Here is a 14,771-nt window from a genome sequence, read left to right as displayed (position 1 = left end):
CAGGTCACCTCAAAACCCACACTGAAAAAGCACAAAGTACCCACTAGTTTTGATCTGATGTCAGCATCCTGAAGTTTTGCTTCAAGATTCAGCAGGCCTTCCCGATCCCTCACAGGTAAAAGGTCTTCATCGATATGGTACTCTGACATGTCTTGATCTTTTGCCTTTTGCAGGTGCAATATGCGGGCTTGCTGTTCAATAATAATTTCTTGCTTGGTCAGCATTTCCTGCATTAGTGCTGAAAAACAAATGAAAAATTGTTCATAGATACTGAGTCTCCCAAAAACTTAACACAGAGGTGAATCTATTCCAAATTACTTTGAGCTTCAGTATTTAATACCATCATGGAAATAGAATGGATCTGAATTTGAAAGTTGTTTGTGTTGTTTTTACACAAAGCAACAAGATATATCCTTTTTACATAAAGTCTAACTTGGACTACATAGACCTTTGAAACACTCACATGTTTTCCAATGCAGCTTGTTGTGTCCATGCTGGTGTGGGCCCTGGCTGGGACCATGGATTGGAATGATCTTGAAAGAAACAGTAATTTTAGATTTTGGTAGTTTGCCACAACATAAACATCAAGAGCGACCAAGAGGCGGCGGCTCTTTTAGGGTGTTCACTGCTGTCTGTGTGTGTGTGTGTGTGTGTGTGTGTGTGTGTGTGTGTGTGTGTGTGTGTGTGTGTGTGTGTGTGTGTGTGTGTGTGTATGTGTGTGTGAGTGTGGCTGGATGGGCATTCTGTTAACACCATATCTCAAAAACAAATAACCCTATGACATTCATACTTGAACTAATTTATTTTTCTCTTTTGGAAATAGAAGTTATTACTGTAATACTTCCAACCCACCAGAGGGCAGTGTGTTTTGGTGTTTTACTAAAAAAGCCAAATTAGTTCTTGAACTCAAGTAGCCTCATGGAAGCATCTTCAAGGGGAGATGTTCTGTGGTGCTTGACTCCAGCCTAGATGAAATCTAGTTCAGTTCAGAAATTTTTCTCCAGCAAACACCTAGCTGTGAAATCAAAGGCCCTAGTCTATAATGGTCTGTGTTGTTTTTGTAGGCTAGGCAAACTACAGTTAAAGTTCATGAAACATTTGAATCATATATTGTATATTGAGTGACATTGTTTGTAGGGTAACATTAGTTTTGAAATTGTAGTTATGATACTTTAACAACAAATATTACTACCACTACAGAAAACTAAATAATATCCCTGAATTCACGTGTGCACACTACCCTGTAACACCCATACCATCCAGGCATTATATATAGGCCTACTAGGTTTTTACATGCAACAAGGACTATAAACTGAACACCTCATGCTTGTTTTCTCAACAAAGTAGATTGGCAGCCTGAATATTTAAGCCAACAATCGCCAGACCAATAACTGATGTAATTTTGACTGCCAAGTTCAATGCTAATTAACTGAACAGTACACTTTGCATGATTATCAAGAGCAGAAGGCAGACTGAATAACTTTACTTAGCCACATCTTGAATAGTCTACTCACAGCCACATCTTGAATAGTCTACTCACAGCCACATCTTGAATAGTCTACTCACAGCCACATTTTGAATAGAGTACTCACAGCCACATCTTGAATAGTCTACTCACAGCCACATCTTGAATAGTCTACTCACAGGTATTGTTTTATTGAGGCACCAGAGAGACTTGGACTTGTGGAGTTCCATCCATGGATGCACTTGGAAGCAAGGGCGTAGGTTTGGTTTCAACATTGGTAGGGACCATATAACAGTGTAGCCTGCATACACAATTTTTGCTGGGGACGAGAGGTTAAACCTCTTAAGGGGAGACACCCCAGGTGAATAGGAAAAAAAAAATCCTTAATAGGTATCACCATCAAACTCCCCCAGTTTGTTAAGTACATTAAGGAGCATCTTTTTTGTATTACAAGTTTTCTGAAATCTTATGGATAAATATGCAAATTAGGCATTATATGCGCTAAATATGCGCCAATTTGCATAATTTTGGGAAATCAATTTTTTTAACTGGTTCAAGCCAGATTCAAAATTCTTGTTTCATTTTGTTCACATATCCCTATTCAAACTTTGTCCAAGGGGGATTTTTGATATCTCTTTTCTTCACTTCAGAAATCAGAAAATACTGTCAACAGTCATAAAAAGACCAATTTTCGCCATGTTTTAGGGATAAACTGTTATATAAATCAGGCTATGAATGAAATTTAAAAAATCCCCCTTGGACAAACTCTCAGAATATGGATTGGAACAAAACTGGAAAGTTAGGTGTATGTAGGTGCTACTCAAGTGGTGGTTTTGATGTCCCTAAGATGATAAATAACTCATTTTGAGAAAACGGGCTTTGAAAATGTGTATTGTAAAAAACCATACATTTGCATTGTAAACCAATATTTACAAACACAATATCCAATCACATCATTAGTAACAACATTACACAACATCTGAAAACACATAGAAACTGAAAACTGAATAACACAGCATGTTGTGGATTCAAAATAGTCCAGGAGTAGACATTTTGTATAGAGAAGTAAGACCTGTTTAGTTGGAAGCCCACTCACCACGTCAAGGTACAGCCCACGAGTGGGATGTTAGTAAGACGAGACTAGAGACGAGACGAAGAGAACATTCCCTTTTAGAAAGCTTGTATTATTTTGTTAAACAGATCATGGACAAAGATAGACACATTTGACGAGGACATGCATGAGAAAACAGATTATCTAGCTTTTTGTGTTTTTTAAGCGTTTTACATGGAGAAAACATGAATGAATGAATGAATGAACATGAAGAGTAAGCTGATTCATAAATACACAGGACAAGATGTGGTAAACAATGCAGGGTAAACACCAATAGAAGCTAAATATAGATTGCCAAACAAACAAGTGATATAACCATCGTCAAAAGCAACACCATAGGAGACATCAAGCTACGCCGTCATAGGTCTACAGAGTCACTCCTCAGATTGCACCACACTAGCTATCAACAAAACTGTTCTAGGCAGCTGGTTTGTAGAACCCACTCAGCTGCAGTTCACAAAACTGTTCTAAGCAGCTGGTCTGTAGAACCCACTCAGCTGCAGTCCCCAAAACTGTTCTAAAACCACAATATGTTCCTGGTGCGCATGGGGTTGTCATCAGTGAAGCGGACTACCCCATATTGCCGCCTTCATGTTGTCCACTGAACGCTGGTTATTGAGAATTATTGTAATAATTCTCAATAACTGTAATAATTTTGTAACATTTTGCATTTATTGGCAGTCAGCTTACCTACCTCTGGGTCCACATCTGCATATGCCTGCCTAATCTGCTCTGCTTCTGTGAAAGGACTCCAGACCTCTCTCTATTTCAGCAACTGAAATTAAAACAGTTTATTTGGTCAGTTTATGGATGCATGTAGATATGCCACAGGTAGAGAGACTACTGTGCATATGTATAGGCTTCTGATATTGGCTAGAGAGAGAGAGAGAGAGAGAGAGAGAGAGGGAACACGTTTCAATAGCCTACCTGTCACCCTCTTGTCATGTTTCTGATACGTTTTCAGATGAAGCCCTGGGATCCAACACTTTACTAATCTTTTGGAGAGCTGCATACCCCAACCCTAACTCGTGCGCTAAGAGGACCATCCTCACATTGACATCAAATGCAACATCATTCCTAGTTGTATCATGAAGCCGAGTCGATGTGTAGACACTTTTGCGATAGCCATTTCTCACAAAGACTGCACTCTAAGAGCAAAGTACTACAGAACCCACTATTCTGAGGATCTATGTTAATTTTAAGACCAGTTCCTGCACAATTAGGACAAATCAACCCAGTTATCAGCTCATTCAAACGCGCCCCGCATCTCTCTGCTGCTCACTGGACATGCTAACGCTAGCCTCATCTCCCTGCTGCTCACTGGACATGCTAGCACCGGCTAATGACAACTTGCGCGAATAGGCACTTTATATCTCATAAATGTAAACATTTCCATTTAGTTTCTCATGTTTTCTGTTCAACCTTGCGGGCAAACACTGTTGTCGTTGTTGCTTATTACATTTAGAACGCTTTACAGACGGCATTGTTTGGATTAGATATAAGGAAGTGGAAACGTGTCACATGACGCGCTGAACCAATCACGTTCTCAGAAATCCACAACAGCCAATGAGATTTCACGGTTAGCATCAAACCCGCCTTTGTATTTCCACGATTGGTTGCTGATACAAATGAAACTATCAGGTTTGGTTGCGATAACATTGTGCACGAGAGCCAGATCTTTAAAACGATACCCGGATGACCGGATTCAGACGAAAGAAAACGCTGCGAGACGTTCCGAAAAAAGGCTAACTTTTGGTGATTTTAGGAAGAATCTACAGACGCAAACAGACTAAATGAAGTAAAATAAACATCTAAATGCGTATTTTTGATGTTTTATTTCCACTAGTATGAAAGAAGACATGTTATGGAAGCAAACTAGCACAAAATCTCAAATTTGACCAGGGCGTTGAAAAACGATGTTTTCACCTACCGTGTCTCCCCTTAAATAATGCATATATTTATGAAATTGAATAATACTAATACAATGTTCTTAGTGTATCACATCCTGCCTGCTGCTGCGTCCCTCCACTCTCTCGACTTTTGCTGCTGCGTCCCTCCACTCTCTCTCTCTTGGTTGCTGCTGCGTCCCTCCACTCTCTTTCTCTCTTGGTTGCTGATGCGTCCCTCCACTCTCTTTCTCTCGACTGTTGCTGTTTCATATATAAAAATGATTTGATAAAAATTGAGATTTTCATTGGAATTTTAGACTGACATTCAACGCATAAATTGATCAGACATTTAGTAGGCAATACTAATCGAGAAATTCCACAATCCTGGATACCCAATTCGATACCATAGTTGGAAAAAATAAATCCCATGTACTTCAACATACACTACTTTATTTAAAACACCCTCCGGACAATATAGTGAGAGGGAAATTATGAGATTCCAGTTAGCAAGTATACGTTAGCTAATACCGGTAAGAAAACAGGCTATGCAGGGACGGGCTTGTATAAAGAAAAACAGACCTGAGTCCTCATAAAAGTAACGTGGAAGCACTTTATAGTAACCATCCGTAATAAGTGTTAATTAATAGGTAATAAGGACCTTATAAGTCCTTATAAGATGCTTATAAGACATTATTATGTTTTAATAAGACTATATTAATGTTTAATAATAGCATAATAAACACGCTTATCGGTAGACTATAAACATTAGTTAATAGGTAATAAGGACCTTATAAATCCTTATAACATGCTTATAAGACATTATTATGCGTAAATAAGACTATACAAGTGTTTAATAAACACGTTTATTGTTAGATTATAAGACGTTTATAAGCACTTATAAGAAGCTTGTTAACTGTTTATAGACTGCTATTATGCACTTATTATGCATTTATTAGCAGTTAATTGTGCACTTATTATGCAATTTTGCAGTAGTAGATCTAAAGTGAGACAATGCATTATTAAGGTTAATAAATCCTTTATTATGCACTTATTAACAGTTAACTATGCAAATTTGCAGTAGTGGATTGTGAAAGATTTTTATCCTTGTTTAGTTAGATTGTCAAAGAACACGCTGAGTGGTCGCTCAAGCTGGTTTTAAACAAAGTACAATAGTTTATTCTATGTTACGATTCTGCAGAGTCGGACCCTCGCACCGGAAGTGAATCCAGGCAAGAGTGAAGAACGTGAGGAGAGGTCGATAGCTTATACAAAGAAAGAGGAAGTGACAGTTTCAGGGGGAAGACAGGGAAGTGATGTCACACAGGGAGGGATTTGTAGTTCTAACAGACTGATCAATGAGAACGAACTACAAAGTTTAGAATAACAGTCCAGGGGGAAAACAAAACACTTTGTTGAGACTTGAAATTCATTCACAATTCCCCACTTTGTGGATTAAATATCCACAACTATAATAGAAATGAAAGAATCAACAATGTGAAATCAAATTATAAAATAGGCCTATCATAAAAATAATCCAACATCTTTGGCAAAAACCCTATTCTACACATATGGAAAGGAAGCAATCTATTTCTCCACTAGGTGGAGCATAATAAAGATTTAACAAACTCAAAGTTATTTAACACACCAAGATCATTTTCTTCTCATATGCAATCACGTACCAAAACTCCTCACCTTAATTTGGCATAAGCAAGGTAAAAAGATAACATGATTATTAATCTAAGACATCATATATTCATGACTGAGTGGGAAAAAACCTCTTTGTTTTAGAGGAAAACCCTTAAATTCAAATTAGAACCAACAGATTATGTATCAAAATATTCCAAATAGTCAATGTCAATGGCACAGACATCATTAAGATCTTGAATTGAATTAATAGTAAATTTAACTTTTTCTATCATTATTTAGGCAGCATAGGCATATCTGGAACAGCATTTAAACATACACTTAAGAATATAAAAAAAAATAATAACGATGAAGAACATACATACAACTGAAAACACACATATTTGAGAATATCCAGGACTTGCAAAAGCATTCCATTTAGGAACATTATCTAAGATCTGAATACCTTTATCGTTTGCTTCATGGAACTCAATGTAGCATTTGGATCTGAACTAACCGAACAGCAGATATAGCCAGTATTATCTCTAAGTGAAGTCTATCTTGTAGCACCATCTTTTTCATGTAATCCACTTCTTTAGCTAAGGCTGAAATTACTTGGTATTATGCGATCATGTGTCATGCGTTCATGAGAGAGCAAGATAACATTCATATGACACTGTTGCACTTTAAAGTTGAATACGCTATTTCCCTATAGCTCAAAAATACGCCATTTGGAATGGCTCTCTGAACCTTAATTTCACATCTCATAAATATGCTTAAAACATTAATTTGTCCTAATCTATGTGTTGTATCTGAAAATATTAATACATGCTGTGATATATTGAAGAGGTCACTTCAAATTGTTTAACTCGCTTTTCAAGTTCAGCCCTGTGGATGCAATTCTGTTAGGCTTCATTTTAATACTTGGTTGATGTAGTTAGGTGCATAGCAGTTAAACACAGTTAAACACAGTCCCCTGAGAATAGTCTGGAACAGCTTCTACAAAGATCAACTTTATAATTATGAATTTTCAATACTTCTATACCTACTCTAAACTAAACTCCAGTCACAGTTTCAACAGTATAACCTGGAAATCTCTGTTGCTTTCAAATCTTATATATGTAGAATGTAGTATTTTCCATTCATCTTCGTCTACCGTATAGACCCAACAGTCAAGTGGAGTGCAACATTCAAATAGGACAAACGCTTGTCCATGTTGCCATAACGATCCTGGGAAGGAGGTGACAGGCAAGGTCACTTCTTTCAATAGCTCCTCCTCAGAGGAAGCCACAGTGTGGTGGCCCATGATTGTGTTTTGCTGGAGTGGTGGTCAGAGTTGTCATCCTGACAGCAATGAGGAAAAGTAGTGCGTTATTCTTTGTCTGATTTCTCATCTGAGAAGACCAGAGAGTGAGCTTTCGCCCTGGTGGTGACACAGGATATTGCATCTTGGTTGTTGAATCCTCGGGCCGGGTGCCTCGTCCTGGTTTGGAACCAGCCTGCAGTGGCTGGCGTGTACCCACAAAGTCCTCTCTGCTACGTCTGGGTTAGCAGCAGGAACTGGTACGGGCCCAGCCAACGGGCACTCTGGTTTCAGGTCTCTGCTCACAACCCATTGGCCTGGTTGGAAATGATGCAGGTCGGCTCTCTCAGGTCGGCAGAGACCTGTGAATCCACAGATGAGAGACAGCATAGACAAAACAGGATATCACCGCAGCTTTTAGCAGCGGAGTTAGCAGCCATACTACCTATGGACACAGGATCAGAGGTTTCAATAGGAGCTTGGCCTTTGCCACCATCTTAAAATATTACACATTAAGTTTCTTCTTCAGCTCTGCATCTTGTTCTTTCAACTACTTTCTAATTTCCTTCAATTCAACCTCCTCACTACCTTCAATTCAACTTCCTCACTACCTTCAATTCAACTTCCTCACTACCTTCAATTCAACTTCCTCACTACCTTCAATTCAACTTCCTCACTACCTTCAATCCAACTTCTTCATTACCTTCTTCACTACTACTACTAGTCTGTTTCATTAGCAACGACCAGTTAACTTGATAACATCCTTTACTCCCCCTCTTTTTTGAAACATGATCCCGTCAGTGTGCTAATTTGAAAACATAATGAAAGCATGGAATATGCAGTATAGGTTATGCTAACTATGAAATGAGCATTCATACAAAATCAGAGTGAGAGGAGAATATCTGAGAGGTTTGAGCGTGGCTTAATTGATCTCGTTCAATATGTTGAGTCATGTCTCTCTGCCTTCTGGAGGAGGAAGCAGAGTTAAGAACAGTGCATCTTTGAAATGTACGGTCAACAGTTCATTCTTATTAAAGCAGCAGCCACGCTGTGTGTAGGTGCGATGTAAAAGATGAATAGACACAACATGCCGGACATGGACAAAACTGTGTGCGCAGTGCTACTAGGTCTAAAACAGCACCAGTGGTAGCTGCCACTGATTTCAAGTAGGACCCAAGTCCTTTTAACAGAGTCAAGTCTTAAACAGGGTGTAGTCATTGTTAGAGCCAGTCGGGCTCGTCAGTCCATGTAATCTTGTCAAGTGGAGCTAGCTTTTGTCTAATGAGGGTTATGTCTGCAAAATCATGGGATGACTGCAGTAGCCTAGTCCCAAGCAGTGCATTTTTGTTTATTTATCATTATTAAGTGATCAAGGTAATTAACCTGCTCACGCACCAATTAGATTTAGTTCTTAGAAATTCTATGGCCATTTCCTAAAATAAAACAACATATTCGTATCATCAAACCATGAGTCCTTGTTTCTAACAAGAAATTGTTATTCAAAATAATCATTTAAAAAGGGGAGCGCCAACACATTATGTAAAACAGCGCCCTCTAATGGTAAAAACAAAAATTCCCTTAAATCAGGGTGAACAAATGGAAAAAATGCATTACTCAAACCAAAAACAATAAATGAATAGCTTCATATGGGGTTTTCAAACCATGAACAAATATAATTTATCTAAACCGCTCTCAAAAGAACACTAGGGGTGTTATAAGTTGAGCTCAATTTCAAATAACCACATTTCTGCGTTTGAGGACAGAGAGTTATGAGCACGCTTAGGACGTGATGGTTCCTTGGGTCTGACAACCGCTTGGTTACTATTCTTACCTAGATCATATCTATCTCTTACCCACAGTCAGTTGGGCAACGTGGGGGTGAGGCGTTTGACCAGCGTCCCCACGAACCAAGGTGTCAGCCCATCTAAATGGGAAGTCGGTTACCCCGGTTGTATCCAATTCTTGGAGCAGCCTCCATCTCTCGTCCCGTGCCTGTCTCTACTCTGTAAACAAACTTCAGAAATAATACGTGACACATTTGTTTTACCATGCAGCTGTCTCTGTGGGCCGTCAGACGCACAGACAGAGCTGCATGGGCAGTTTACATACAATAAAAGACAGACAAAATAAAAGACAGACAAAATGAAAGACAGACAAAATAAAAGACATTTCAATTTCTCACCACTCTTGTGGGTAACACCAATTCTTAGAAATTATGCGCCGGAGGCACATAAACATAACAAAATAAATCATAGAACGCAGTTTTGATAAATTGGAGTGATGTCTTTTCTCTTTTTTTTTTAAAGAATATGTCCAATTAGTTAAGGGCTGGATGATATCAATCCCGCTGGAGTCACACCTCCGAAAACTAGTTTGCAAAACAGATCTGAGCATATTAAGTTAACATGACAATACAGTGAATTGAGTTTGAAGTTAGCATCATCTAACACAACTTTAAGTGGCAGTCATTTCAAATTATTAAAATACTTGCGGTTCCAACCGGTTTGGCATTTATCCGGTAGTCCAGGAACGTCAATTCTCTGTAAAACTCAAAACCAATGAATGTGCATCTGAAATCAGTAAAACATGAAATCTTAAACAAAACAAAATTCTCAAAATTGGGTTGTCAGACAATATGTATCAGACTAAGATATTGGCAAATATAAATATTTTCTTTTTTTCTCTTACCTTTACCCTCCCCCCCCCCCCCCCCCCCCCCCCCCCCCATGTCACGTACATCCTCACTCTCCCTAGACTTTCCCTACTGCACTGTCTACCTGTCCTACATCTAGTCAGGAACCACCTCCCTGTGGAGTATTAACAGAAGACTTTTGAAATTTAGCATATAGTCTACATGTCCTCTGTAAATGTCCTTTGCGGTTGCAGAAATAACAGCGTTGATTAGATTTGTAAACCCTGCTGTTTTGTTGTGAATATCTCTGATTATCTCCATAGCCTTTATCCTGTTTTTTCTGTACCCCCATCGGAAGTTGCTTAGTGCGAGCGATATTGTTGAAATACCTACACTGTGCAGCTCGTAGTCTCACCGAGTCCCTTCTTATCTCAGCTTCACATTGTTCACTTAGCAGACGGATTATTGGCAAGCATAGTTTACCAAACTCATTAACCAGATGTCCAACAGAATAAGCAGAACCTGGACGGTCAACTTGTGAGTTAGAAGCAGAAACAAAGGGATGGGGCAGAGACACTGAAGTGTCAAAATGGTGACATGGGGTCACAGAGACACCAATTTGAGACACAGCAGGAGGGTATGAAGTAACCCTATGGTCAATGGAAGAGGAACCAGAGGGAGGTGTGTCCGAAGAGTAATAACCTAGGGGGGCCGTTATTTCAGACATCCTTGTTTGGGGTAAGGGGGTTCCAAAAATAGTACCAGTTAACGGTAAGGGTGTTATCTGAGATGTAGCAGGCGTAGAGGTGACAGTTGGTTGAACAGCAGGAAGGGACGTAACAGGAACAACGGACGTGGCCTGAAACAACAAAACTCTTGTTTGGATAGGTGTCAGAACAAGAAGGGGGCCAGGATTGGGGGTTGGTTGAAACAGTTTACATCTGCTTAACAAGGGACGTGGCCTGAAACAACAAAACTCTTGTTTGGATAGGAGGTCAGAACAGGAAGGGGGCCTATCTGTCCCTTCACTATTCTCACACACATGCTTTCGTGTACTAAAAGTAGCTCCCATTTTAAAAGAAAATATGAGAACAAACAATGTAATAAAAAGTTACAGAAAAAAACTAAACACGTTCAGTCAACCAAATTACTGCTGTGCTGAGAGATACTTGTTTTTTTTTATCCTGTTTTTTTAACCAAATTGGTTGACCCTCAAGAAGAAGAGAAGAGGGAACAGGAAGTCTCTCTTTTTTTTTTTTTTCTTCACACAAGCAGCAAAACAGGAAGTTAACCACGTGTGCACAGAGGGTAGAACTAACTAACTAACACGTGGGTAAATCAACCTGTGGATGAGGCAGCTAGCACATTGAAAGCTAGTATTGAAACAATAGAACAGAGAAGATAGCTAGTTTGTAGCTAGTTTTGAGCAGAACAAGAACAGTAGCCTAGCTAGAATGCAGCTAGCATGAAAATCAATCACAAATGTACACAAACCAAAACCCAGCATAACCCCAAAACACCCAGCATAACCATGGGTTTAACAGTAAAACAGGACCTCAAATCCCAAAACAAAAACAGATCTACCTTGGCGTAGACTCAAACATACAATGGACCAATATCTTAAGAAGCCTCAGCTTCACATGAAACACAACAACGCAGCACAAACACACATCCAAGTATACAAACAAAACGAAACAAATTAAGGATTACGTCGTAGGTACGACTACCTAGCTAACCCCCCCCGGGGATTCCAAATAACCTTTCGAAGTGAAACAGCCATCTTCGTGTCGTGCTCCTCCACAACACGAGATACAGAAATAAAAAGAAATAATGAGCCTAAGACAACAAGCTCTCTCGCGCCGCGGCAACCCCCCACAACGCGGATCCCAAAACAATCAAAAGAGCAGGCTTTCCGAAAGTGAAACGTTGTGTAGTACTAACACACCCGTTCTCAAAAATGCACGCTTACAAAACCAACCCTGGTATATAGGTCTTTAAGCGAGCATGCGGCTCAAAAAACGACTTTCTACCCAGGACACGTGTGCGCGACACCGGCTCGAATAAACACTATTGTCTAAGTTATCACACAGCCGAACAAAGAAATGACCACTCTAAACTAGGATCAAACAACGTACCAGAATTCCAGCAAGTTCCAGGCTGATTCGGGTCTCTGGGGAAAAACCGCACCAGCTAGATGTGCCCCGAGATTGAACTCCCCCGTCCTTTGAGAAAAGCACGTCACGCGTCCGTGAATTCAGCCCAAAACAAACCGAAAGACCAGCAGTCGTTCCCATTAGAACATTTTCGTCGCCATAATTGTGAAAGATTTTTATCCTTGTTTAGTTAGATTGTCAAAGAACACGCTGAGTGGTCGCTCAAGCTGGTTTTAAACAAAGTACAATAGTTTATTCTATGTTACGATTCTGCAGAGTCGGACCCTCGCACCGGAAGTGAATCCAGGCAAGAGTGAAGAACGTGAGGAGAGGTCGATAGCTTATACAAAGAAAGAGGAAGTGACAGTTTCAGGGGGAAGACAGGGAAGTGATGTCACACAGGGAGGGATTTGTAGTTCTAACAGACTGATCAATGAGAACGAACTACAAAGTTTAGAATAACAGTCCAGGGGGAAAACAAAACACTTTGTTGAGACTTGAAATTCATTCACAGGATCTAATGCAAAACAATGCATTATTAAGGTTAATAAATCCTTTATTATGCACTGATTAACAGTTAACTATGCAATTTTGCAGTAGTGGATCTAAAGCGAGACAATGCATTATTAAGGTTAATAAATCCTTTATTATGCACTTATTAACAGTATGTTTCACGCAACTCCCCCATCTGGAATGAGCACTACATGTGGTCAAGGTTGATACAATGTGAATAAAACATTACATACTAAAGCAATATTTTAGTGGTGAAACACAAAAACACACAAAGACAGCTCTTTTGGAGGAGCTGCGTGAAACATACTGTTAATAAGTGCATACTGTAAGTGCATAATAGCAGTCTATAAACAGTTAACAAGCTTATTATAAGTGCTTATAAATGTCTTATAATCGAACAATAAACATGTTTAATATGCTATTATTAAACGCTTGTATAGTCTAAGTTACACATAATAATGTCTTAGAAGCATGTTATAATGATTTACAAGGTCCTTATTACCTATTAACTAATGCTTATAATCTATTGAATAAGCATGTTTATTATGCTATTATTAAACATTAATAGTCTTATTAACACATAATAATGTCTTATAAGCATGTTATAAGGATTTATAAGGTCCTTATTACCTATTACCTAACGCTTATAATTTATCAATAAGTGTGTTTATTATGCTATTATTAAACATTAATATAGTCTTATTAACACATAATAATGTCTTATAAGCATCTTATAAGGACTTATTAGGTCCTTATTACCTATTAAGGGGAGACACGGTAGGTGAAAACATCGTTTTTCAACTCCCTGGTCAAATTTGAGATTTTGTGCTAGTTTGCTTCCATAACATGTCTTCTTTCATACTAGTGGAAATAAAACATCAAAAATACGCATTCAGATGTTTATTTTACTTCATTTAGTCTGTTTGCGTCTGTAGATTCTTCCTAAAATCACCAAAGGTTAGCATTCTTTCGAAACGAGCCGAACCGCGGGCGTTATTTGGATCCGGTCATCCCAGGTATCATTTGAAAGATCTGGCTCTCGAGCGCAATGTTATCGCAACCAAACCTGATAGTTTCATTTGTATCAGCAACCAATCGTGGAAATACAAAGGCGGGTTTGATGCTAAACGTGAAATCTCATTGGCTGTTGTTGATTTCTGAGAACGTGATTGGTTCAGCGCGTCATGTGACACGTTTCCACTTCCTGATATCTCCAAACAATGCCGTCTGTAAAGCATTCTAAACGTAATAAGCAACAACGACAACATTTTTTCCCCCGCAAGGTTGAACAGAAAACAAGAGAAACTAAATGGAAAGGTTTACATTTATGAAATATAAAGTGCCTATTCGCGCAAGTTGTCATTAGCCGGTGCTAGCATGTCCAGTGAGCAGCAGGGAGATGAGGCTAGCGTTAGCATGTCCAGTGAGCAGCAGAGAGATGCGGCGCGTTTGAATGAGCTGATAACTGGGTTGATTTGTCCTAATTGTGCAGGGACTGGTCTTAAAATTAACATAGATCCTCAGAATAGTGGGTTCTGTAGTACTTTGCTCTTAGAGTACAGTCTTTGTGAGAAATGGCTATCGCAAAAGTGTCTACACATCGACTGGCTTCATGATACAACTAGGAATGATGTTGCATTTGATGTCAATGTGAGGATGGTCCTCTTAGCGCACGAGTTAGGGTTGGGGTATGCAGCGCTCCAAAAGATTAGTAAAGTGTTAGGGATCCCAGGGCTTCATCTGAAAACGTATCAGAAACATGACAAGAGGGTGACAGGTAGGCTATTGAAACGTGTTCCCTCTTTCTCTCTCTCTCTCTCTCTCTCTCTCTCTAGCCAATATCAGAAGCCTATACATATGCACAGTAGTCTCCCTCTCTCTACCTGTGGCATTTCTACATGCATCCATAAACTGACATAAACTGAAAATGTTTTAATTTCAGTTGCTGAAATAGAGAGAGGTCTGGAGTCCTTGCACAGAAGCAGAGAGCAGATTAGGCAGGCATATGCAGATGTGGACCCAGAGGTAGGTAAGCTGACTGCCAATAAATGCAAAATGTTACAAAAGTATTACAGTTATTGA

Source organism: Borostomias antarcticus (assembly GCF_949987555.1).
Source record: "Borostomias antarcticus genome assembly, chromosome: 3".
Lineage (NCBI taxonomy): Eukaryota > Metazoa > Chordata > Actinopteri > Stomiiformes > Stomiidae > Borostomias > Borostomias antarcticus.
This window is presented reverse-complemented; position numbering follows the sequence as displayed.